Genomic DNA, 23481 nt, shown 5'->3' with positions numbered 1-23481 from the left:
AGTCTCGTTTGTCCATACTGATTTTGATGGTGAGCAGCTAATATGAACCTACTGGTGTGGTGACTGCTACCAGTAAGCTGCAAACAGGAATTCTCCCTGCACGAAAGTACAGCCCTTACTAGCTGGATAAGCCTTGGCAAACAAATTTGATGACTCATCCTGAGCTTTCAGGATGTTTTGTCTTTGCTGGAATCCTTGGCATACAACAACTGAAGGATTTTTTTTTTTTAACTTTACTTCCTTTTGTTTTAAATGGAATCCAGGCCCAGCACTAACTGTCCTCTATGCTCCAATGCTTGAAAAATTTATCACCTTGCCTGTCTGTAAAGAGGTTTTTTTAAAAATTAACTTGTTTGTTCATTTTTATACTTTAAACCAATGGTCAAAACTGAAATGATAAGCCCTCCTCTAATCTTCTGACAGAAGAAGAAGAAAGTAAGTGAACATTTGTCATATACTAAGTCTCTGAATTACGCCTGAAGGTAATGCAAGATTGCATTGCACAAGCAATTTTAGTGCCCAAAGACTCCTGGGTAATGTCTGGACTCTCCCATGGATGGTGCACCCTGTTGCTTTTGAGGGCAATACATGGGAAGAGGTTTGCAGGGTTTGCCACACAGGGTGGTTTGTACAAATCAACTTGGTTAACCTGGAATTATGTTTCCCAAAACTCCCTTCTCAGCTCCTTTTGTCACCCTCTCCCCAATTCCCCAATGTCATCCAGCAAACCCCACAATTATCCCTCTGTTGAGAGGGGTCCTGATAGTGTCTTGCACTGAGAAGGCTGAGCAGCAGAGTGAATGTACATATAAACTAGGCAAATCTGGTTTAAAGGCTCAGCTCAACCACTGATGAGAAGGACAAACCATGTGTTTAAGACAAAGCAATCAAAGATATTAGCTCTCCCTCCGAAACTGCCTGTTCATGCTTCTACCTGTCTTCCATCTTTTAAAGATTCTTATGATTACATTGGCCCACCTAGACAGTCCAGGATAAGCTTCCCAGCTCAAGATCCTTAACTTACTCAGAGCTACAAAGTCCCTTTTGCCATGGAAGGTGACATATTCACAGGTTTGGGGGATTAGGACATGGCCATCTTTTGGAGGCTATTATTATTCTACCTCTCGCAAGTCCCAGTGTTGGTGAGGATGTGGAGCAGCTGGAACTCTCATACACCTGCCGGTGAGAATGTAACATGATGCAGCCATTTTGGAAAACATACGCACAAAGACTTGTACACAAATGCAACTTTATCATGATCACACCTGGGGACGACCCAAATGTTCATCTACATGTGAATAGATAGGTGAAAGAAGCTGTGCTATATCCGTATAATAGAATATTACTGTTAAAAAAAATGAAGAAACGACAGGCATATACAACAACATGGATGAACAAAAGTCACCACACACAGAAGAGTACATGCCGTGTGACTCCATTCATATAAAATTCCAGAATAGGCAAAATAATGATAGAAAGCACATCAGTGATTGCCTGGGACCCAAGATGCAGGGAGGTTGGCCCTAAAAACGGAATGAGGGAACTTTCTGAGTCAATGGAAATGCGTTAAACCCTGATTGTGGTAGTAATTACATGAATGTATTCATTTGTTAAAACTCATTGAACTCCACCCAATAAATGAATGCATTTGCTGTATATAAATTATACCTCAATAATGTTCATGAATTTTTTTCCTGGAAGGATATTACCTGCCCTCCTGAGGAGACTAAATTGCTACACAGGAATTTCTTCCTGTGTAGCAGGAAGTGTGCCATCTGCCATTGGGTTCCATTTCTTCTTACCTGCCCTCAATGGAGATGAATAATAGCTCTTCAACACCCTTCAAGTTCTTTAAAGCACTTAGCCAAGAATGAGCCAAGTCCTGAAAACTATCCCTTCAGAGAGCTTCCCTAAACTGTAAATTATCCCTGCAAATATACCCATTTCCCTCATTGCAAAGAGCCCGGAAGTGCTCACATTTGGAGAAATGACCAAGGCAAGAGAAAAGCTTGAACTACAGATCTAGAAGGAATCCTGATGAACTATCTCTGATTTGTTCTGCTTCCTCCAAGCTAGATCCCATTTCAGTCAGGCAATCAAAAAATGTCTGCGATGTTCAGTGTGTTATGTTTTGAGCTAATTATAATAATAGCTCTCATTTATTCAGAGCGTACTATGTCCCTGGGTTGCGCTGAGAACTTTATGTGAATAATACACAAATTAATCTTCATAGCAATCTTATGAAATAGGTACCATTATCATCCCCATATTATGGATGAGAAATTGAAGGCAGGGTGCTTAAGTGACTTCCTTGTTGTCAGTGGAGAACCAGGATTAGAACCCAGAGCAGAGCATTTAACCGTTGTCATATACTGCTGATCTTGGTTCTCATAGAGCTTTCAACATGTTGGAAGAATGGCTTAGAAGCCTGAAACTAACCATACAGGGAAGTGGGGCTCTAGCCTATTTGAAAAGTCTCTAGAAAGCTTCTATCCTACTGTCTCTCCCTAACCTGTGCTTTTTTCCTTGCCCAAGCCCCTGGGGCCTTTGTCATTAAGCAAAATGATTCCAAAGCAATCAACTGTATGCCTCACCAAATTCCTGATTTACAGAGGAGACATGAATGAGATGTCATAATTTTATAAAGAGTATTTGGAGAAGGAAGCAAGAATATGGCATTCATGCATTCAATCATTCATTGGACATCATTTAAACATTATGGGGCTGTTACTCAGCCGAGTTGTTGTGTTGGTACCGAGGATACATAAGACAAACATGGATCCTATTCTCAATGTCTAAATGTTCTAATGATTATTGTCTCCTATCACACTTTCCCTGTTGTTGGCCAAATTCCACCTCCCATTCATCACAGCCCGACACAGCCAGCCCTGCCCCTGGGATGACCCTCTGAACGCTACTTCCCTGAAGGGTGTAGGAAGGTAGGGATCCCTGTGGATCTGGCCAAACAATCAGTCAGGAAAGAACAGTTTCCCCTTCCCTGTTCTCCCCCACCCCTCTCAGTGAGTTGTAAAGAAATGGAGAAATAATGGACTGGGATTAGCTCCAGGGCCCCTTAATAAACTGCTCCTACACAGCCCTCTTGCATTTTAAATGGAAAGAAAATGGGCGGGGTAGATCTCTTGCACAATTTCAAAATGGAACTGAGTTTAATTCTGTACAACAGATTCTTAGTTACATTATAAATAATGGTATGGGAACACAGAAATTTGAGCCAGAGAGACAAACTGTTGCTGAAAGTGAAAAATCCTGATATGCAAACAAACATTAACAAATGAGCAGTTCAATCCCCAGTTGCTGCGAGGCTAGATTTCCCTGAAGAGGAAGAAGTCCTGGAAAGAGAAGGATTGGCCAGAGGCTCAGGCTGATGTGAGTCATCTGCACAAAGTCTGGCACATAGTAGGTACACTCTATATGTGGTTTGCAGCTGTCCTAGTTGATGACATATGATAGTTACACAGGGTACACAGTACTCCAGCATTCAGCACAGTGCCTGGCTTAGAGTAAGCATTCAGATTTTTATTTTTTTGGTAGATAAACAAGGTACATTGTGGGGACCCTTGCTCCATATAAATGGAGCAGTCCTATGTGATCATTTAAAAGGCACCACATGACCCTGCCTGGTAAAGAAACAAACAAACAAAGCAAAACTCTCCCACCAGCCACAGATGGTTTTGCTAAAATTTACAAATGCATTGAACATTTACTGCATTTAGAGCACTATGTTATGGTGAGGACAACAGTGAGTATGGGATGGTACCTGCCTTCTAGAAGCTACATTTTAGTATGTGTATGTGTGTGTACTGGGGGAGAGAGGACAGATACAAATGCAATAACTATGATGAAAGAATACAGGGAATCATAGAGGAAGAAAATTCATATTCCTTGGAGAGTCTAGAAAGGCTTCTTGAAAGAAAAGGGATTGAGCTGAGCTTGAAGGAGGGGGTGGGGTACATATTCCAAGAAAAAGGACTCTCTGAACAAAAGTAGAAATTTAGGGGAGTAGAGAGCATATTTAGGAAAGGGCCAGAAAATCCTGTAAGAGACCAGTGAGCTGTCTGAACTGTGAGGCTGTGGGTACCTCCGTGGCCTGGAAAGCAGAACAGGTTTTAAGAACTTCACAAGCCCTAAGTATGGAAATTTTATTACAATGCTCTCCAGGTGCTATGTGAAATTTTAAAAATACTAAATTACAAAATAAGGCTAAGGAAGCCCAACAAAGTTCTGACTGCCCATTTAGAATAGTTTAATCTTTAAAAAAAAAACTCATGTCAAATTCTTAAAATAAAATTCCATTATTGTAATAAATGCATAGCATCAGTCACTTGTAAATAAACAGCAATGTTCTTGAATAGTAAAAAAAAAAAAAAAATTCCAGACTCTCTGATTTGGAGATTCTGGTGTTAGACTAGGAGAAGCTCTGCTGCAGGAAACATGAACTCTGGAGACTCAGGGGATTAGCCCTCCTGCGTTTGGTTGAGGCAGACCCCTTAGGTAACACTTCCAAATGGTGACTTCAGATTGAAGGCTCCTTGCAAACAGTGGCTCTGCCATCCACTAGTACTCCTTGGAATACTCTATTGACCTTCTGCATTTGGCTGCCCAACCGGGCAAAGAGAGAGATTATGGCGCATTGCTTAGTTAGGGTGCAAATCACATCCACCTCCGTTCCAAGAGCCAGAGCTAGTCTCACAGCCCCACCTATGCTCTCTCTGTAGAGAGATTGGAAAATGTAGAGAAGCACATGTGCATTCATTTCCTATGGCTGCTGTAAAAAATTACCACAAACCTAGTGCCTTAAAACAACACAAATTTATTATCTTACAGTTCCACAGGTTAGAAATCTGATATGGGTCTCACTGGGCTAAGATCAAGTTGTCATCAGGCCTGCGTTCCTTCCAGAGGCTCTAAGGGAGAATCTGTCTCCTTGTCTTTTCTAGCTTCTAAATGCTGCCCACATTCCTTGGCTTGTGGCTGCCTTCTTCCATCTTGAAAGCCAACAATAGTGCATCTCTTATAAATGTTGACACCTAACTTAATGAATATTATTTTAATTGTCAAAGGTTATGTTTTTGTAGTTGTATTATATCTTCATATTTTTACTTTTTTCTTTTTTTTCGCAATTCCAAAGTTAGACTACATGTGGTGCTTGGTTGAATTTTACTTAATGTAATTCTCTAAGTTTACTTAAAATTTCACCAAAATATTACCCCACCTTTCAGCCTTGAAATGAAAAACTTCCTAGTGCATAAGTCCAGGCAGACACACCTAGGAAAAGTGAATCAAAGTTTGTCAAAAGAGGAGTGAACACCCTTCACATTTTTTGGTAAAGCAACAACCAGGTGTCCTTTAGACCCGAGCAGGGTTTTATTTTGTTGTTGAGACACACACAATGAAATTAGAGGCAGCAAACATCCAGGTGGAATAACTTGGTGTAACTGACTAATCCATCACAAAGGACTCAGACTCAAAACATGGATCTGGCAAAATCTCCTGGCTGATTTTCAAGAGGAACTAACTGTTTAACAATCCTCAATACATAATTTAAGAAGAAAACAAAATATCTGCTTAAGCCAATAAGAAATGTAGACCAAACCCAGGTATTCTTTAATATGTCTCAATTTCAAGGTCAATATTAAGTCTGCAAAAGCAGTAAAGCTCCCCAGAATAGCAGCTTCTCACTACAATGCTCTGCATAGCTGCCCATGGCCAAAAGTAAATAAGAAGAACCTTTAAGTACTGAATGTGCTCTAGTCGGTAAATAAAATAAATTCTGTGTAGGTTTAATGTTTCTTTCTTTCCCCAAAAGCTTTTTTTTTAATCAATAAAGGGATTTAAGGAAATACAGTATTTGTAGCAATTCACTTGTGACACCTCTGTCAGAAATGATTGCAATACACCATGAACAAGAAACTTTTGTCCATGGACTTTGAGGTCCCTTCCATGTGGGATGGTTCATTATCCTATGAGCCCTCAATCAGTGGTGTGCTGGAGCCAGGTTGCACTGGCTCTTAAGAGTCATTGTATATCTTTTTTCTCCAACTCTGTGTTCAGTAATATCTCATTGTTAATTTTAAATGGCCACAGTGAGAGTACTTATACCACAAAAAGTGGCAGATACTACAAATGAGGGCTTTATTTTTTGTTATGCATTTCTGAGAGACAATTGTTAAGCATTTACCAGCACACAGCTGGCTCACATTAATTCTAAAACTGTCTTCAGGATCTATCTGGGGCAATCATCATTCTAACATACTGCTGGATTCTCTCATTTTAGTGAGACTTCAGGATCAAGAGCTAGGATGTCCTATGGATTTTAGTAGTTGGTGGCAACAAAAAACCAATTAGATTTCGTGTTACTTAAGAGGAAGTGCTTTTGCACTATTCACAATAGCCAAGACATGGAAACAACCTAAATATCCATCGACAGATGAATGGATAAAGAAGATGTGGTACATATATAAAATAGAATACTACTCAGAAATAAAAAGGAATGAAATAATGCCATTTGCAGCAACATGATGCAACTAGAGATTATCATACTAAGTGAAGTAAGTCAGAAAGAGAAAGACAAATATCATATGATATCACTTATATGTGGAATCTAAAATATGATACAAATGAACCTATCTATGAAACAGAAACAGACTCAGGGACATAGATAACAGACTTGTGGTTGCCAAGGGGGAGGTGATTGGGGGAGGGACGGAGTGGGAGGTTGGGATTAGCAGATGCAAACTATTATATATAGGACGGATAAACAACAAGGTCCTACTGTATAGCACAGGGAACTATATTCAATATCCTGTGATACACCATAATGGAAAAGAATATGAAAAAGAATGTATATATGTATAACTGAATCACTTTGCTGTACAGCAGAAATTAACACAACATTGTAAATCAACTGTACTTCAATTAAAAAATTAGAAATAGGGCTTCCCTGGTGGCGCAGTGGTTGAGAGTCCGCCTGCCGATGCAGGGGACGCGGGTCCCGGTCCGGGAAGATCCCGCGTGCCGCGGAGCGGCTGGGTCCGTGAGCCATGGCCGCTGAGCCTGCGCGTCCGGAGCCTGTGCTCCGCAACGATAGAGGCCGCAGCGGTGGGAGGCCCGCGTACCGCAAAAAAAAAAAAAAAAAAAAAAAAAAAAAAAAAAATTAAAAAGAGGAAGTGCTTTTATTGGTCATTGCCTGTTTTCTTTGCTAGAATATAAGGACAGGAATCTTCTTTCCTTTTGTTAATTGATGTATCCCAAGAACCTAACAACACATGATAAGTGCTCCATAAATATTTGCTGAGTGAATGAATAAGATTTGTCTGAATCAAGGCCACTGCCTTCCTGGTAGGTGATTCCACCAGGCTTTCTCTGTCATTAGTATTGCAAATTCTCAGTGGGAAGAGAGTTAAACGGCTATCAATAACTCCTTCTTCTGCATTCTCATAGCAATTTAGAAAATACTTATATGGGTGGCAATTCTGTACATTATAATCATCTCTTTTATTATATACATGTGTGACTCTTCCATTATAATAGCAGCTCCAAAAATCCAAGTCAATGTTTCTGTTTTGCTTTAATGTTTATTTCCTTTTTAAAAGTAGTATTTCATTTATTTTTTATTATTTATTCTCATGAATGTGTCACATGGAAAGGATTTGTCTTTGGCTATGTCCCTTAGCCCAGTGCAAGCCCATCTGCAACAGGTGTGATGGCCAAATCTACATTCCAGGTCTCATTTTCCCTCGTGTCCTAGGCCCTGGCAAGAGTTCAGACTCAATACATGTTTATGAAAGGAACAGTGCTGACTTTGCCTTTGAAAACTCTGGAGAGATTTCAGCAAAGCTCAAAGGAAGAAAAGCTGAATTTCTTCCTAAAACTTTGCATGGTCTCTGCTCCCCACACACATATAGTAGCTTATAATCTTGGTCTTTGCACTAGTCATCTGTCAAAGTAAATCTTTCTTAAAGGGGCTTAAGCAGGAGGCCAGCCCAAGACTTGACTTTGACAGAAGCTGCGTGTCTGAGTGAGGCTGACCATGTTCTTGGCCTTGGCTCTCCCGTCTTGTGGCTCAGAAATAACCTGAAACCCTCTGATGTCACAAGCTTTGAGAAGTTCTGCTAAACTGATTGACAAATCTTTTCCAGGACAGCCTGAGACACCCCGACACCGTTTAACTGGCACATTGACAATGATGATCAAATTAAATAGCTTTCCTTAAGTTTCACTGTCACCAAGGCAGAAGTAATCCTGAAACACGGGCCTTGAGAAAAATATGCTTGGAACATACTTTGGCTTCTTAATAGGGCATTATATTTCTAGTTTGCTAAAAGGCTTCAGGCTGCTGGCGTAAGCACAAGTGCCACTATATTGCAACTACTAAGAAATAAACAGAAAGCTACAACAAACGAGGCCAGCACATCCTGAACTGATTTTCTGTGGAAACTTCCTAGGGGTCCAAGGTTGCATAAAACTCAACAGGAGAGGACCGCCAACCCCATCTCAACCCTCTTTACCCAATATAGGATTCTGTAATGTTTGAGTTTGCCAGTTGTTGCTTGCAGAATAAATGTACCATTCAGATGCTTCATAGAAAGTAGTTTTCATTGGGGCAGCTCCTTCAGGGATAGTTGGAGGTCAGAGTGTTGCTCCAGAACCCTCTGTCTTGAGCGTTGGGGCCAACTGGCCAAAACACCAGGCAACATTTTTCCAGTCAATCAAGGTCAAAGCTTCAGGTGGAACATAAATTTTTGTGTGCATTATGTATGTATGTTTGTACTATGTATTATGGGATAGAGAATCCTTGTCCCAAAGGGCAAAGGGAAATTATGCTGCCTCCTAGTGGCGGAGAGGGTGGAAAATTGAGAGAAACAGCCATTTAGAATAGGCTGGAGTAATTGGAGAGGATCTCAGACTCTAAATAAACATACAAACTCTACCCCTCCCTGCCTTTGCAAATCTGACTCTATGCAATGCAAGTATCCCTTTCTAAGAATCTATGCAGCCTCACTTGGTAGCCCATTCGAATCCACTGACCAACATATTTTGTACTCCTTCCTATATGCTTGAACATGTATGTAGAATCATAGAGGAAATATTAGGCAGGACTTCTGCCCTCAGGAAATGTATGTATAATTCAGTAAGAGGGACCAGTTGTACCTTAGAGCAATTAGAACAAGCAAGTTTTCATCTGTGTGGCTCAGTTTATAGGTCAACAGTCTAATTTTCCTTTGGCCCCTCTGTCTACTTTCAAAGATTTTCATAATCTGGTTTCCCACTCATATTCCCCCTAACCACATTTCTTGCCACTTCTCTCTTATATTTTATGTTCCAGCTACTCTTGGAGCTGTCTTAAGGGTGGCTAGTCCCCTCAGGGAGCCAATCTGTAAGGCTTTCTAACACATCACTAGAAATCTAGCAAGGTGTAGAGGATAGAATTGTCAGAAGGGCCCAAGGAGCAGACATTTTGTGAGGTCCTGTGATAAACTGCTAAGGAGAGGGAGTGATATCCCCCAGGGACCTGTGTAAGTAACAGTAGAAGATTTCTATATTTCTGCACAATCTTGTTGAACTGAGTCAGGGGCCAAGGAATAGACTTGCTTGGGACAATTGAGATGAGGAATTGCATGTTGCCATCAAAGAGCCCTCCTAGTTTCCTTTGAAAAAATTTAAAGGAAACCGGTTAAAAGTGAGCTGAAACCTAAATGTCCATTGACAGATGAATGGATAAAGAAGATATGGTACATATTGTACAATGGAATGTTACTCAGCCATTAAAAAGAATGAAATAATGCCACTTGCAGCAACATGGATGGACCTGGAGGTTATCAGGCTAAGTGAAGTAAGTCAGAAAGAGAAAGACAAATATCATATGATATCACTTATATGCAGAATCTAAAAAAAAATGATACAAATGAGCTTATTTACAAAACAGAAACAGACTCACAAACTTAGAGAATGAACTTATGGTTACCAGTGGGGAAGGGTTGAGGGGAGGGATAAATTGGGAGCTTGGGATTGACATGTACACACTGTTATATTTAAAATAGATAACCAAAAAGGACCTACTGTAAAAAATAAAAAATAAAAATAAAATAAAAGTGAGCTAAGAGGGTCTGGTTATGGGTTACTGAACTGCCTGTAGTTCTCTGGATTTCCCATGCCATCTCATGCCTCTGTGCTTTTGACAGATTTGCCTGGAACCACCCCGTTGATAGTCTATACCAACTTAATCTCAAAACTCAACAAAACCTATTGCCTCCTCCAGAAAATCATCCCTGACTCCATACTGTACTCTGTATTAGATGCCCAAACTTTGTCTTCCATAGCTGTCTATGCACATCTCTTATCACAGCACTGTGTTATAATAAGCTATTGCTGCATCTGACCCCTTCACTAGGCTGCAAGTTTCCTTATAGGTATGTATTGTGTCTCATTTTTCTATATACACCCAGCATCTCTCCTAGCTCCTGGCTATTTCTGGTATTGGTGCCCTTTTATAAGACTAGGAAATAGAGCAATCACTAAGAATGCCTGAGTAGTTGGATTCATAGAAGAACACTTGGGTTAGATTTTGCTCAATAGGTAAGTAGGATTTGAAAGCTCAGGGGATGTCCTTCCTGCCAGTAGGGTGATCCAGAGCATGAGTATGTGAAACAAACAGTAAAGGACACAAGCTCAACTGTGAGAAGCAAACGTTTTTTCCATATATCTAATGAAGATCTAACAAAGTCCATTTCCTTTTTCTCAGTCTTTCCCAGAAGGTCAGAGAAATAAAAATATGGTATAAATGTGCAATTAGAATTGTAAGCAGACAGAACCTTGGTTGCCATTCCAGCTATGAAATCAAGTCTTCTCAGGAGCTGTATGAATTCAGAGGACAAGATCCTTCTTAAGACATCCCCTTCCCCTGATTCCCCATGAAAGTCCCTAAACAGAGAGGTCTTGTTCATGTGGTATCATAGCTCAAAGTTGAAATAGCTAGAGGTTGACCAGAATAGCAGGTCCTTGACCTCTCACCCTTTCCCACCCATAGGCCTCAGCTTACTATTGGTGGTCTGTCGGTTCCTCAAGCCCTGGATTATTTTGCAGACAATGTAGGATTTACTTTATTTTATTTTTATTTTTACTTTTTATGCTATACACAATATCATCAATTTTATTCCAGATTACATCATCTTAATGATAATAAAAAGCTTTTGTATGCACATACTGCCAATACATTTAAAAAGGCCCAAATTTTAACAACTAGAATAGACAAATCCATCAGTCGAGAGATCAAAAATTACTTTGGCCAAAAAAAAAATTTAAAAAAAATCTGGCTCAACATTCTGCTTGCAGGTTTCTACATATACTGTATATGCAGTGGGTGGGTGGGTGTGTGTGTGTGTGTGTGTAGCTTTTTTTAAGGGAATGGAGTAATGTCTAGTCCACTTTTCCATAGTTATGTAGGAACTACAATGTTCTTTGCTAGCAAAACAATAAGTGCAAGGTCTGCATTTCCACCAACTCGATGCAAAGCCCCAAGAGTTTCCTGCAAAGTAAAGCCAGCACAGAGAATCTGGTCAATGTCTGCAGCAGGAAAAGTTAATTGTGTAAGGAAAGAGGGACTTGATGATGGATGGCTGGTAGGTGGTTCAAATTCTAGAAGTGGCCCTGCAGCTTCAGAACATTTTCTCTGGTCTCAGGCCTGTCTGTCACTGGATTCTGTGTGCCCTGACTTGAATCCTTAACCAATGTGATACTGGATGACAAGGACTCGGTTTGCTTAGAAGTCTGATTGAGTGCATCCTCCTCACTTGCTAAAAGTCTGGGTGAAATTTCTACACCTAAGGTGCAGTGTAGTTAATTAGACATTTTAGCTGAGGCTAGAGTGACAGAACTGCTCTCATTTATTGATTCCCTAGATTTGGGGACACCTTCCTTATCAGTTAACAGGCTACCACACGGACCCCTGAAGTTAATATTTTCTACATCTTCTACTCCAGCATCAGTTGAAGTGTCTGTTAATTCTTCTGTCTTCACTGATACAGATATGGCCTGATGAAAGGAGACTTGTGAACACTGTTCACTCTGGGTAGCTGTAAGATGCTCATTTGGGGACCATCTTTCAGAAGGGTCCTTAATACCTGTTTGTCCCTTAGTTACTATCTCTGATTGACAGATAACTTCTTCAGATGTGTTTTCTCAAGCTGGCTTACTATTAATGACCAAAAGTTCATGAAGTTCCTTCAAGGCTGCTGTTATAGATGAGCAAGATTCCTCTGTTGACTCTGCAGAGTGTTAACCACTGCCACAGAGACTTAAAGACGAGGGCAATTCCCATATTCTTTATTTGTTCCAGACATTTCAACATTACTTTCTAGAAGCTGTAAATCCTGAGTGGAAATGGAATTACTCAAAATTTCAGGGGAAAGTTTACATTCTGATGTTTCTACTTCCATCAAGGGATTATCTAAGGTGAGATCAGATGCACTGATGTTCTTGACATTGCCATTTTGACTGCCTGCAGAAATAAGCACAGCAACTAGGGACTGTTCTACTGTATCTACTTCCACAAGTGTTTCTGAATTTGAGCAGCCAAAGCATCCTGAAGGTAGAATATTTTTCTCTGTACCTGGAAGGTCCCCATTCTGCTGTAAACTGTCTCCTTTCATTGTAGCTTCCAAATCAACTCTTCTTTGTTGATTCTGTTGTTTTTCTCCGAGAAGTTCAAGGTCCCCTCTGTTATAAAGATGTTCTTGGTCATGTGGAACATTTTGTTGTATAACCTCATGCTGTTCATTCCTCGGTTCTTCATGCTGCTGAAGGCCATTTACCTGACTCAGGTACTGATATTCTGGATGCCAACAATTTTCACTGATAAGCCTCTGTGGTTCTTTTTTTTTTTTTTTTTTTTTTTTGTGGTATGTGGGCCTCTCACTGTTGTGGCCTCCCCCGTTGCGGAGCACAGGCTCCGGACGCGCAGGCTCAGCGGCCATGGCTCACGGGCCCAGCCGCTCCGCGGCATATGGGATCCTCCCAGACTGGGGCACGAACCCGTATCCCCTGCATCGGCAGGCGGACTCTCAACCACTTGCGCCACCAGGGAGGCCCAACCTCTGTGGTTCTTGCATCCTAGTAGCTGTGACAAATAACCTAGCTTCCTGTCTTGTGTGGAGATGAGATTTGAGGCCCTGGGTTCTTTTTTCAGCAGATTTCTCTAGATTTCTGCAACAATGACTTCTTCAAGTGAATTCTGCAAAGGCGTAGCTGGACTCTGGTTTGCTGGAGCATTGTCTGTTGAGGAAGCACAATCAGAAAGATCCTGTAGAGAAAGATGTTCTTTCCTTTCAGAGGTTATCTGGAATTCAGCTGAAGCCTTCAAAGCCTTCACAGCTTTAGGTTCAATGCTGTCTGGGTCACTGGGGTTGATGGGGTAGACTGAAGCAGAGACAGAGTGAGCAAGACTTGTAGGATTACCAATCTCAGGACTCTGTCCTGAAGGATGGGCTTGATGGTTAAATCCACCTGACGTTGGTAATGATGACATTCCCAGTGAGGCAGTTTCTTTACCTCTTGTTTCTGTTCTGGGGCCCACTCTAGCTTCAGTACACACACACGACATGCATCATGACTTCTGATGCTCTGAATCCTCTACAGATTTCTGAATGGCTTCTGCTAGTTCTTGGTCTGCAATCTCCTTTGGCCATATTTCCACTTGCCTGGCCACATATGCCAACTGGGCACACTCTGGTAACTCCCTCTCCGGAAGGTGGTCTGTGAGCCTGTGGTGCTGATCATGAGTACATTTTTCTTGAGGTCAGTGGAACACTGATGCCATTTCAGCATGTCCAGTGCCAGAACCATGTCCATGGGCTCTTCCTCAAGTATAGAGAAGGAACACGCCAGGAAATCGCCTTCAATTTTTACCTGAACTAGATGTACCCTTCCAGTAATCTTCTGGGTGTCCACCAACGGTCCACCAGCCTCATTATTTTGGGTTGGCCAAAAGGTTCGTTCGGTTTTTTCTGTAAGATGGCTCTGGTAGTACTTAGTTGTCTTTAATGTCATTCTAAACAATTTTGTTAGATTGTATGTAACAGCTGTTATATCACCATGCATTTTTAAAAAGACTTATCAAAATTGGTAAATTTTTGTGTATCCAGTTCAATATTGAAGATTAATTTTTGGCATATTATACTTGATTACTTCAAGAAGGGCAAAAACGCAACTGAAACGCAAAAAAAAAAAGATTTGTGCTGTGTATGGAGAAGGTGCTGTGACTGATAAATATGTCAAAAGTGGTTTATGAAGTTTTGTGCTGGAAATTTCTCGCTGGAGTATGCTCCACAGTTGGGTAGACCAGTTGAAGTTGATAGCGATCAAATCAAGATATTAATTGAGAACAGTCAACATTATACCATGCAGGAGATAGCCGACATACTCAAAATATCCAAATCAAGCATTGAAAATCATTGCACCAACTTGGTTATGTTAATCACTTTGATGTTTGGGTTCCACATAAGTTAAGTGAAAAAAATCTTCTTGACTGTATTTCCGCATGCAATTCTCTATTGAAACGTAATGAAAATGTTCTGTTTTTAAAACAAACTGTGACAGGTGATAAAAAGTGGATACTGTACAATAACGTGGAACAGAAGAAATCATGGAGCAAGTGAAATGAACCACCACCAACCACATCAAAGGCCGGTCATCTTCCAAAGAAGGTGATGTTGTGCATATGGTGGGACTGGAAGGGAGTCATCTATTATGAGCTCCTTCTGGAAAATTAAACAATTAATTCCAAAAAGTACTGCTCTCAATTAGACCAACTGAAAGCAGCACTCGACGAAAAGCATCCAGAATTAGTCAACAGAAATGCATAATCTTCCATCAGGATAATGCAAGACCACATGTTTCTTTGATGACCAGACAAAAACTGTTACAGCCTGGCTGGGAAGTTCCGATTCATCTGCCATATTCACCAGACATTGCACCTTCAGATTTCCATTTATTTAGGTCTTTACAAAATTCTCTTAATGGAAAAAAATTCAATGCTCTGGAAGACTGTAAAAGGCACCTGGAACAATTCTTTGCTCAAAAAGATAAAAAGTTTTGGGAAGATGGAATTATGAAGTTGCCTGAAAAATGGCAAAAGGTAGTGGAACAAAAGGGTGTACATTGTTCAATAAAGTCCTTGGTGAAAATGAAAAAATGTGTCTTTTAGTTTTACTTAAAAACCGAAGGCACTTTTTGTCCAACCCAATATTACACCTTTCTGCACAAGCTTGGCTCATAATGGTCATCTGGGCACCTGAGTCATCGAAGGCTTTCAAAGGATGTCCATTCACTTTGCAGTTAATATAAAGCATCACTACTCAGCAAAAACTTTCCAGACCCTCTTCCATAGCTATTGTCATGTTTTCCTCAATGTTCTGTTGCCTTCTATCTTCTTCTATCTTTGCCTGAGCTTCAAGATCAAAAGGATCCACAGAAAAGAGATGAATCCTTTCTTGCTCTCTCCAGGCTCGGTCCTGTTGCTGCTCCACCAGGATCCTAGAAGATTTCTCAAGATCTCTGAGCAGAGCATCTGCCAGGGTGGATTGCGTTCCTCCAGCAAGGACAGCTCATGGGGGAGTCGGCCAGCAATAGGTATCAGAACAAGGCTGGATTGTCCAAGCCCTGATGAAGCTATTTTTCCAGGAGATTAGTGGGACTGCTGGGCTCCTGGTGGCTGGCACTTCCCAGAGTTGGTCTTCTTGTTTGTTTGTCTCTTGTTTCTTTTTTTCTTATGAATGTTGATTTTTATTAGGAGGTGGGTTTTTTATACACATGAGTAAAATAGACTATAAAAAGAAGTACCTCAAAATAAAATGGCTCTTAGCATATCTCCCCTCTCCTTTCACACTTCTCACTTTGGGAAGTACAGCTGACTGAAAATATCCAATTATATTCCTTTGAAGAAAACCTTTTTTTTTTTTTTTTGAGGTACGCGGGCCTCTCACTGTTGCGGCTTCTCCCGTTGCGGAGCACAGGCTCCGGACGCGCAGGCTCCGAACGCGCAGGCTCAGCGGCCATGGCTCACCGGCCCAGCCGCTCCGCAGCATGTGGGATCTTCCTGGACCGGGGCACGAACCCATATCCCCTGCATCGGCAGGCGGACTCTCAACTACTGTGCCACCATGGAAGCCCTGAAGAAAGCCTTCTGATAAACTACGCAAGTCTATTCATTCGGGGTAAGTTTGGAAACTGCACGGAAAGTCAAGGGTCTGCATTCTCCTTCTTTCGTTAAAATCCCAACGTGGCCATCTTTTAAGACTTAAGCAGCCAGTAATCCCTGGTGGTCTATGGGGGGCCTCTCAGTGGAGACGATCTGGCCCTCGACAGCTGGGATGCCGGACTCGAGCTCGCACAGCGCGGAAGTTGTGCAGCTCCAAGTCGGCGTCGACCTGAAGGGAAAAGGTCACCTGGAGGGAAAAGGTCACCTCGAGGAGGTCCCTCCGCACACAGTACACGGTGAGCGGCACGGCCCGGACCCGACCCAGCTCGGCTCAGCGTGGCCTCGGCGCAGGGCGGCAGGGCGGCGGGGGGCGCCTGACTGGTGCTGCAGGCGGAGGGCGCGGGCCGCTGGCTCGCCCGCTCGCCCCTTCCCTCCCTCGAACACGCTCAGGTACGCCCTCCGTCCCGCCCTCAGCGGCAAGCGCGGTAGCCACCACCCACCTGCGACGGCCTCTCAGGGTTTACTTGAAAGAGTGCTGCTCGGGGCTGTTATCTATCTGGTTAAGAAAGAGTGCTGCTCGGGGCTGTTATCTATCTGGTTAAGTAGATGAAGCGTGGAAAGACTCTATGCTAACACATATATATGGAGTCTAAAAAAAAATGGTTCTGTTGAACCTAGGGGCAGGACAGGAATAAAGATGCAGACGCAGAGAATGGACGTGAGGACATGGGGAGGGGGAAGGTTAAGCTGGGACGAAGTGAGAGTGGCATGGACATATATACACTACCAAATGTAAAATAGACAGCTAGTGGGAAGCAGCTGCATATAGCACAGGGAGATCAGCTCGGTGCTTTGTGACCACCTAGAGGGATGGGATAAGGAGGGTGGGAGGGAGGGAGACGAAAGAGGGAAGAGATATGGGGATATATGTATATGTATAGCGGATTCACTTTGTTATACAGCAGAAACTAGCACACCACTGTAAAGCAATTATACTCCAATTAAGATGTTAAAAAAATAAGTATTGATTAATACTTCCTTTTCTGCTTGTGACATTGTTATTCTGAAACAGAAAGAGAAACTAGAGTTTTCTGTTTCTGGAGACTGTAGAAGAGAGGGGAAGAAAAGGAGGGACGCACCCCTTCTTATGAGAAAGAGTGAAACGATAAATTTGACATTGCCATGAGACACTTTTCTGGAAAAACAACTTTTAGACCATGTTCTAAGACAGGAAGCATTATATCCATACTCTTAAACTGCTTCACCTGCCTTTTCAGTGCTGAGCAGGTGAAGATGTGTTTAGAGAGCTGACCCTAAGCTCTACACAAATCTTAATAATCAAAAATGGATTAAATGGATCATAGGCCTAGATGTAAAAGCTAATACTATAAGACTTCTAGAAGAAAACATAGGTGAAAATTTTTGTGACCTTAGGTAAGGCCAAAACTTCTTAGATTTAACACACAAAAAATAAACCATAAAAGGGGAATTCTCTGGCGGTCCAGTGGTTAGGGCTCCACACTCTCACTGCTGAGGGCGAGGGCCTAGGGTTTGATCCCTAGTCAGGGAACTAAGACCCCACAAGCTGCGTGGCCAAAAACATAAATAAGTAAAACTTTAAAAAATATATTTTAGGGCCTCCCTGGTGGCGCAAGTGGTTGAGAGTCCGCCTGCCGATGCAGGGGATACGGGTTCGTGCCCCGGTCTGGGAGGATCCCATATGCCGCGGAGCGGCTGGGCCCGTGAGCCATGGCCGCTGAGCCTGCGCGTCCGGAGCCTGTGCTCCGCAACGGGGGAGGCCACAACAGTGAGAGGCCCGCATACTGCAAAAAAAAAAAAAAAAAAAAAAAAAAAAAAAAAATATATATATATATATATATATATATTTTAAAAAACTCAACTGTTTAAAATAAATAAATCATAAAAGGAAAAATTGATGAATTGGATTTCATCAAAATTAAACATTTTAATTTCATAAAAATTAATCATTTGCTCTTGGACAAAAATGTCAATTGCATTGATTAATTCATTTTAAATAGTTATTAGGTGTCTATTATGTGCCAACACCCTTCTAGGTGCTGAATTATGGCAATGAATTGGATTCCCTTTATTATACTGGACTGTCACAGGAAAATGAACATTTTAAAAATGTTTTCAACAAAGGAAAAACACAAAGCAGAGAAAGTTTATTAACACAAACATCCCTGCCATATGTTTTAAGTTTTTTGCTTAAGTACATGGACAGGATGCAGTACCAGGAAATAATGGGAAAATACTGAGAAATAAGTATGTGTATTATCATTTGGTATTTTTTGAATCTTGTATCATTTGAGCAAGAATCCTGGGGATGTGGATGCAGGATAAAGAACATTAGGGCTTTGGAGGATGGTCTGAGGCCACATTTCACTCCATATTATTTATTGTACTGTGGGAGTTGAGCATCAAGCAACCACAGATTAGATGATTAGTTCCTTCCATGAGCTGTGGGATCGCAGACTGTGATGAAAATGCCTATCTTGTAGAGTTGTAAGGATTAATGAGGTAATAAATGTGCAGTGCATAGCTATAACTCAATAAATGGAAACTCACTGGATGATGATGATGATGGTAATAAAATCCAATCAGGTTCCAAAAGCTGACCAGAACTGAGAAGCTCACCTGTTATTTTTGAGAAATGTGCCTCTTCCACTAGGGTCTACAGGAGGAATGGGGCACTTCCTTTCCTCTCCCCATCCTGTGCCCATGACAGGTATCACTAACCAACCCACCACAGCACTGTTCAGTTAGCCTGGATCAGACTTCAAAGTCCTCTCCAGGCAGACAAATCTGATCTGTTTACAGTTAGCACTGGAGATAAATGTATCTACCATTCCTGATTTAGGGTTTAGTAGACAGCTGAAGAAAGACTATAAATTTATTTTTCCTACAAAGTTGAAGGCCCAAGTTAGGCCTACGGAGGGATGACTAGAGGTTCTAGAAGGTGTTTGGTCACAATGTAGTACAAGTTTATTTCCTAAATAATCAGTCACTGGTTGATTTGTTTTTTAATTTGGTTAAACTATGTTTTTCTGTTTGTTCTAAATTTGGAAGTAAACGATTAATCATTTACCCCACTCTTGGGATTTCTTGAAAGTAGGTCTTTGACTTTTCACAGCCTAGAGCCACATACCTGCTCTCCCATTTTATAATTAGAGAGGTTGTTCCTTAGGTTAGGAGGCCCTTGGGCCCTATCTGACAGGAAATAGCTCTGTGAGGCAGAAAGAAAGCCTGTCAAGTCGATGTTCTGGTGATCTGACTCAGCTAAGGCAACGATGCTCAAAAGAGCAGAACCTCCCTTACGGCATGGTTCTCAGCCTTGGCTACTACACAGAATCAACTGAGCAGTTTTTAAAAACCCTTATGACCAGGCATTGGCCCTGACCAACTATATCAGAGGCTCTGCAGATGCTGCCCTAGTGTCAGTATCTGAGTTAAAGCCAAGGTTGAGGACTATTTTCCTAAGGTGTTTGGAAATTTACAAGGAGTCTCTGGTGGCCCAATAACTGGGGCAGAGATATTACTGGCATTTTTCTTGGGAGAGATATGGGTTAGATGTCATAATGTCTTATAATGCCTAGAACAATTCCCTCCCAATAAAAACATTGCCCCACCCTTTGAATGTCCTACCAGATATTGATACAGTTGAAAAATTTATATGATCTGGAACTTAACTCCACCTTACATATAAACACAAAGTATTATTTGCATGTTTTTAATTAATACACACTGAATTTTCCCAGAATATAATCAACATATAAATCAAGGTAAAATTGTACTTTATTTATTTAGAAATTTACTAGGAGTTGCTTATCTTGCCAGATAATCATATGACCAATATCAGTACTACTTGTGGTATTTGAATTGTCAGCATTTGTAGCTGTGGTTTCCATGGTGATTCTATACATAGGTGCCAGCATCTGATGATTTCATCATGCTTGAATGTTTAGATATTGTAATGTATACTACTTTATTATAATATACACTCATTTAATGTCTCTTTATGACTAAATATTGATTTTCAAATATAGTGTGTTAGGTGGGTTATATAATCTGAATTTCATTTCAGGATAGTAAATGTGGTGTTATAAAAGATTTCTTATAAAAAGGGGCCCTAGGGTTGAGATAGGGTTCAGAACTTCTGATCTAGGGATTCCCTTTGTGATCTATAATAAGGCACTTTCAGTTTGCCTCTCTGTGTATTGAGCATGGAAGTCCCAACAAGCCCAGGACAGGGGTGTGTGTAACTTTGAGCAAGTTACTTAATGTCTCTAAGCTTCTGTTTCCTCATTCATGAAGATGGCATAATACTAGTACTTATCTCATAGAGCTTTCAGGAGAATTAAATGAGATCAATCAGGGAAAGCAAAGTTTCTGGCATGTAGGAAGCACTGTGTTGATGATGACAATGATGGTGATGATGATAAATTAAGTAGTACAATTCAGAAAGAGACCAAAGACTCTTTAATCCCTTTCTCAGCCAAGCACATCACTTTGCTTCTTCTCTCAAGATTGAACACTGCCTAGAGCAGATATCCAGAACACTCAGTCTTGCATGGAAACACCTTACTTGGTCTCTGCTTCTTCATTCTTGTAGCTGTTTTGAGTAGTAGCCATGGCTGGAAACTCAGGATCTTTTTTTTTTAATGCCTAAGGAACAGTTAGAGGTTTTATCATGGTGTCAGTGTTCTGGGATCTCAGGGACTTTGCACCTGGAGATATGCTACTTTGACTGTACGCTTTTAGGGTCTTTCAAAGTGGAGCCAGGCAGCACCTTTTTCTGTTTGTTTGTTGTTTGTTTTTTCCACTGTCTTTTCATCTTACTATTACCCTTTTATCTCATCCTTGCCTCCGTGTAAACTTGTGAGATCTATGCCTCGTCTTTGGGAAAATCTAAACTAGATGTTCTGTGCTCTTATGAACAGAAGGACTAAAACTCTTCTTTCAGGACTCATCCATAAATCTTAAAAGCCAGAACCATAACATTCCCTTCCCATTACCACCCAACCCTGACTTTACTCACCTGGAGTACTATATTTGCTAGTGAGGAGACTCTATTTCCCTCATTCAGGAAGGACACTGTCTTCTGTTGCTGTCAGAGTCCATCCAGTCTATGCCATATAAACCGTCAAGTTTTGTAACCATAACAAATCAGGGTCTCTGTCCAGGAGCAATCCTCTATGTTATCCGGTTTTTCACTGTGAGGACCTTAAGTACCACAGTAGGAAGTGGTGGGGAGGGGTCCATAGCCAGCTGTGGATTTCCATCTGAGGAAGCACTGAAAAGGTAACATATTCACCCCATATTTTGAGTAGGATGATACACAAACCATTCCAGATAGAGGAGAATCCATCTAAAATGTTAAGGACCCTCCAAAATGGAGGTTCCACAATGAGTATCTAATACCATCTAGTAATACAATTTCTTCTTACTTAAGGAGAGTTAGTATTTATTGAGTACTTATTAACAGCTGGGAATAGTATTCAGGCTTTTACAGTCATTGTCTTAGCTAATTCTTGCAAAAGCACTTTGAGTTAGGAACCAAGACAATTCATTTTACAGATGAGAAAACTGGAATTCAGGGAGGTTAAGTTACTTGACTGAGTAAATGGCAGAATCTAGACAACCCTAGTTTGTCTAGCTCCAAGGTTCATGAGATCAGTTGCCATGCTTTAGGCTACATTGCTTTACCTAACATGCTGTACATGTTTAGTTTATACATGCTCCCTTGTATTTGCTCCTGGCATATCCACTAGTCTTACCTAAAATCCTGGGTTTGGGCTTCCCTGGTGGCTCAGTGGTTAAGAATCTGCCTGCCAATGAAGGAGACATGGGTTTGATCCCTGGTCCAGGAAGATCCCACATGCCGTGGAGCAACTAAGCCCATGTACCACAACTACTGATCCTGCGCTCTAGAGCCCATGAGCCGCAACTACTGAGCCCATGTGCCACAACTACTGAGCCCATGTTCCACAACTACTGAGCCCACACGCTGCAACTACTGAAGCCCGTGTGGCTCTAGGGCCCATGCTCCGCAACAAGAGAAGCCACCACAATGAGAAGCCTGCGCACCACAACGAAGAGCAGCCCCCGCTCACTGCAACTAGAGAAAGCCTGCACGGAGCAGCCAAACAGCCGAAAAAACAATGCAGCCAAAAAAAAAAAAATCCTGGGTTTGACCAGAGCCCCCAGCTAACTAGACCAGCACTGCCCCATGCAAATAAAATGTGAGTCACAAATATGAGCCACATTTATAATTTTAATTTTTCCAATAGCCACATTTTAAAAGGTAAAAATAAATAGATGAAATTAATGTTAATATATTTTATGTAACCCAATACATCCAATTTACGATTTCAACATGTAATCGATATAAAAAAATTTATGAAATAATTTACACTTTTTTTTTACTATACCTTTGCAATATGATGTGTATTTACGCTTTCAGCATGTCTCAATTCAGACTACCCCCAATTCAATTGCTCAGTGGCCACATGTAGCTAGAAGCTACTGAACTGGATGTCGCCAGTCTAGACTCATAGATCCCAATTCTCTTAATAATCTTAGGGGCTCTTCTGGAGAATAGAAAGGAAAGAATTGGCAAGATGAAGAGCATGTTTCTAGTTAGTGCTTGATTTAGTACAAGAAAAAAATAAAAGTAATAAACTCTACACTTTCCATCTATAACTAGCGGTTGGCTTAGTTGCCTGAGAGCAGATGAGAAGCTGACTGATGGTTTACATGACATGATCTTAGAGGGCTGCTGGACACAAGAAGATCAGGAAGCTCCAGACCCTGTCCAAAGGGTTGGCCCATGAAGCCAGCTCACTGAGGGCATCCACTAGTGTTACTACCACCTCTCAGTGCTTCTCACATTCACTCTCACACCTGCCCCTGCCTGAGAAGCAAGGTGCATGAGCCAGCCCTCAGGAGCATGGCACAGGCTCTATTCTCACACTGATTCTGACATCTGGAAAGCAGACGGACACCTCAAACCTCCCCTGCCCCCAACCCCATGGAGAATCCTCTACCCTGGCAGTTCACAAACTTTTGCACACATCAGTGTCACCTGGAGGGCTTGTGAAAACTCAGATTACTGGGCTTTAGCTCAAGAGTTTCTGATTCAGCAGGTCTGGTCTAGGGCCTGTGAATGTGCATTTCCAACAAGTTCCCAGGTGAGGCTGCTGCTACAGGTCAGGGGACCACACGTGGGGAACCAGCGCTCAATCCTG

The 23481-nt window shown here is 41.5% G+C and overlaps 2 pseudogenes; both read right to left on the bottom strand.

The window, feature by feature from the left end:
* Positions 1–11455: 11455 nt before the first annotated feature.
* Positions 11456–13543, bottom strand: LOC132483252 (regulatory solute carrier protein family 1 member 1-like; annotated as a pseudogene).
* A 78-nt stretch (positions 13544–13621) lies between these two features.
* LOC132476544 (protein DDI1 homolog 2-like) lies at positions 13622–19394 on the bottom strand (annotated as a pseudogene).
* Positions 19395–23481: the final 4087 nt, after the last annotated feature.

This window comes from Mesoplodon densirostris, chromosome 2, assembly GCF_025265405.1.
Source record: "Mesoplodon densirostris isolate mMesDen1 chromosome 2, mMesDen1 primary haplotype, whole genome shotgun sequence".
NCBI classification, from domain to species: Eukaryota; Metazoa; Chordata; class Mammalia; order Artiodactyla; family Ziphiidae; genus Mesoplodon; species Mesoplodon densirostris.
This window is presented reverse-complemented; position numbering and strand designations above follow the sequence as displayed.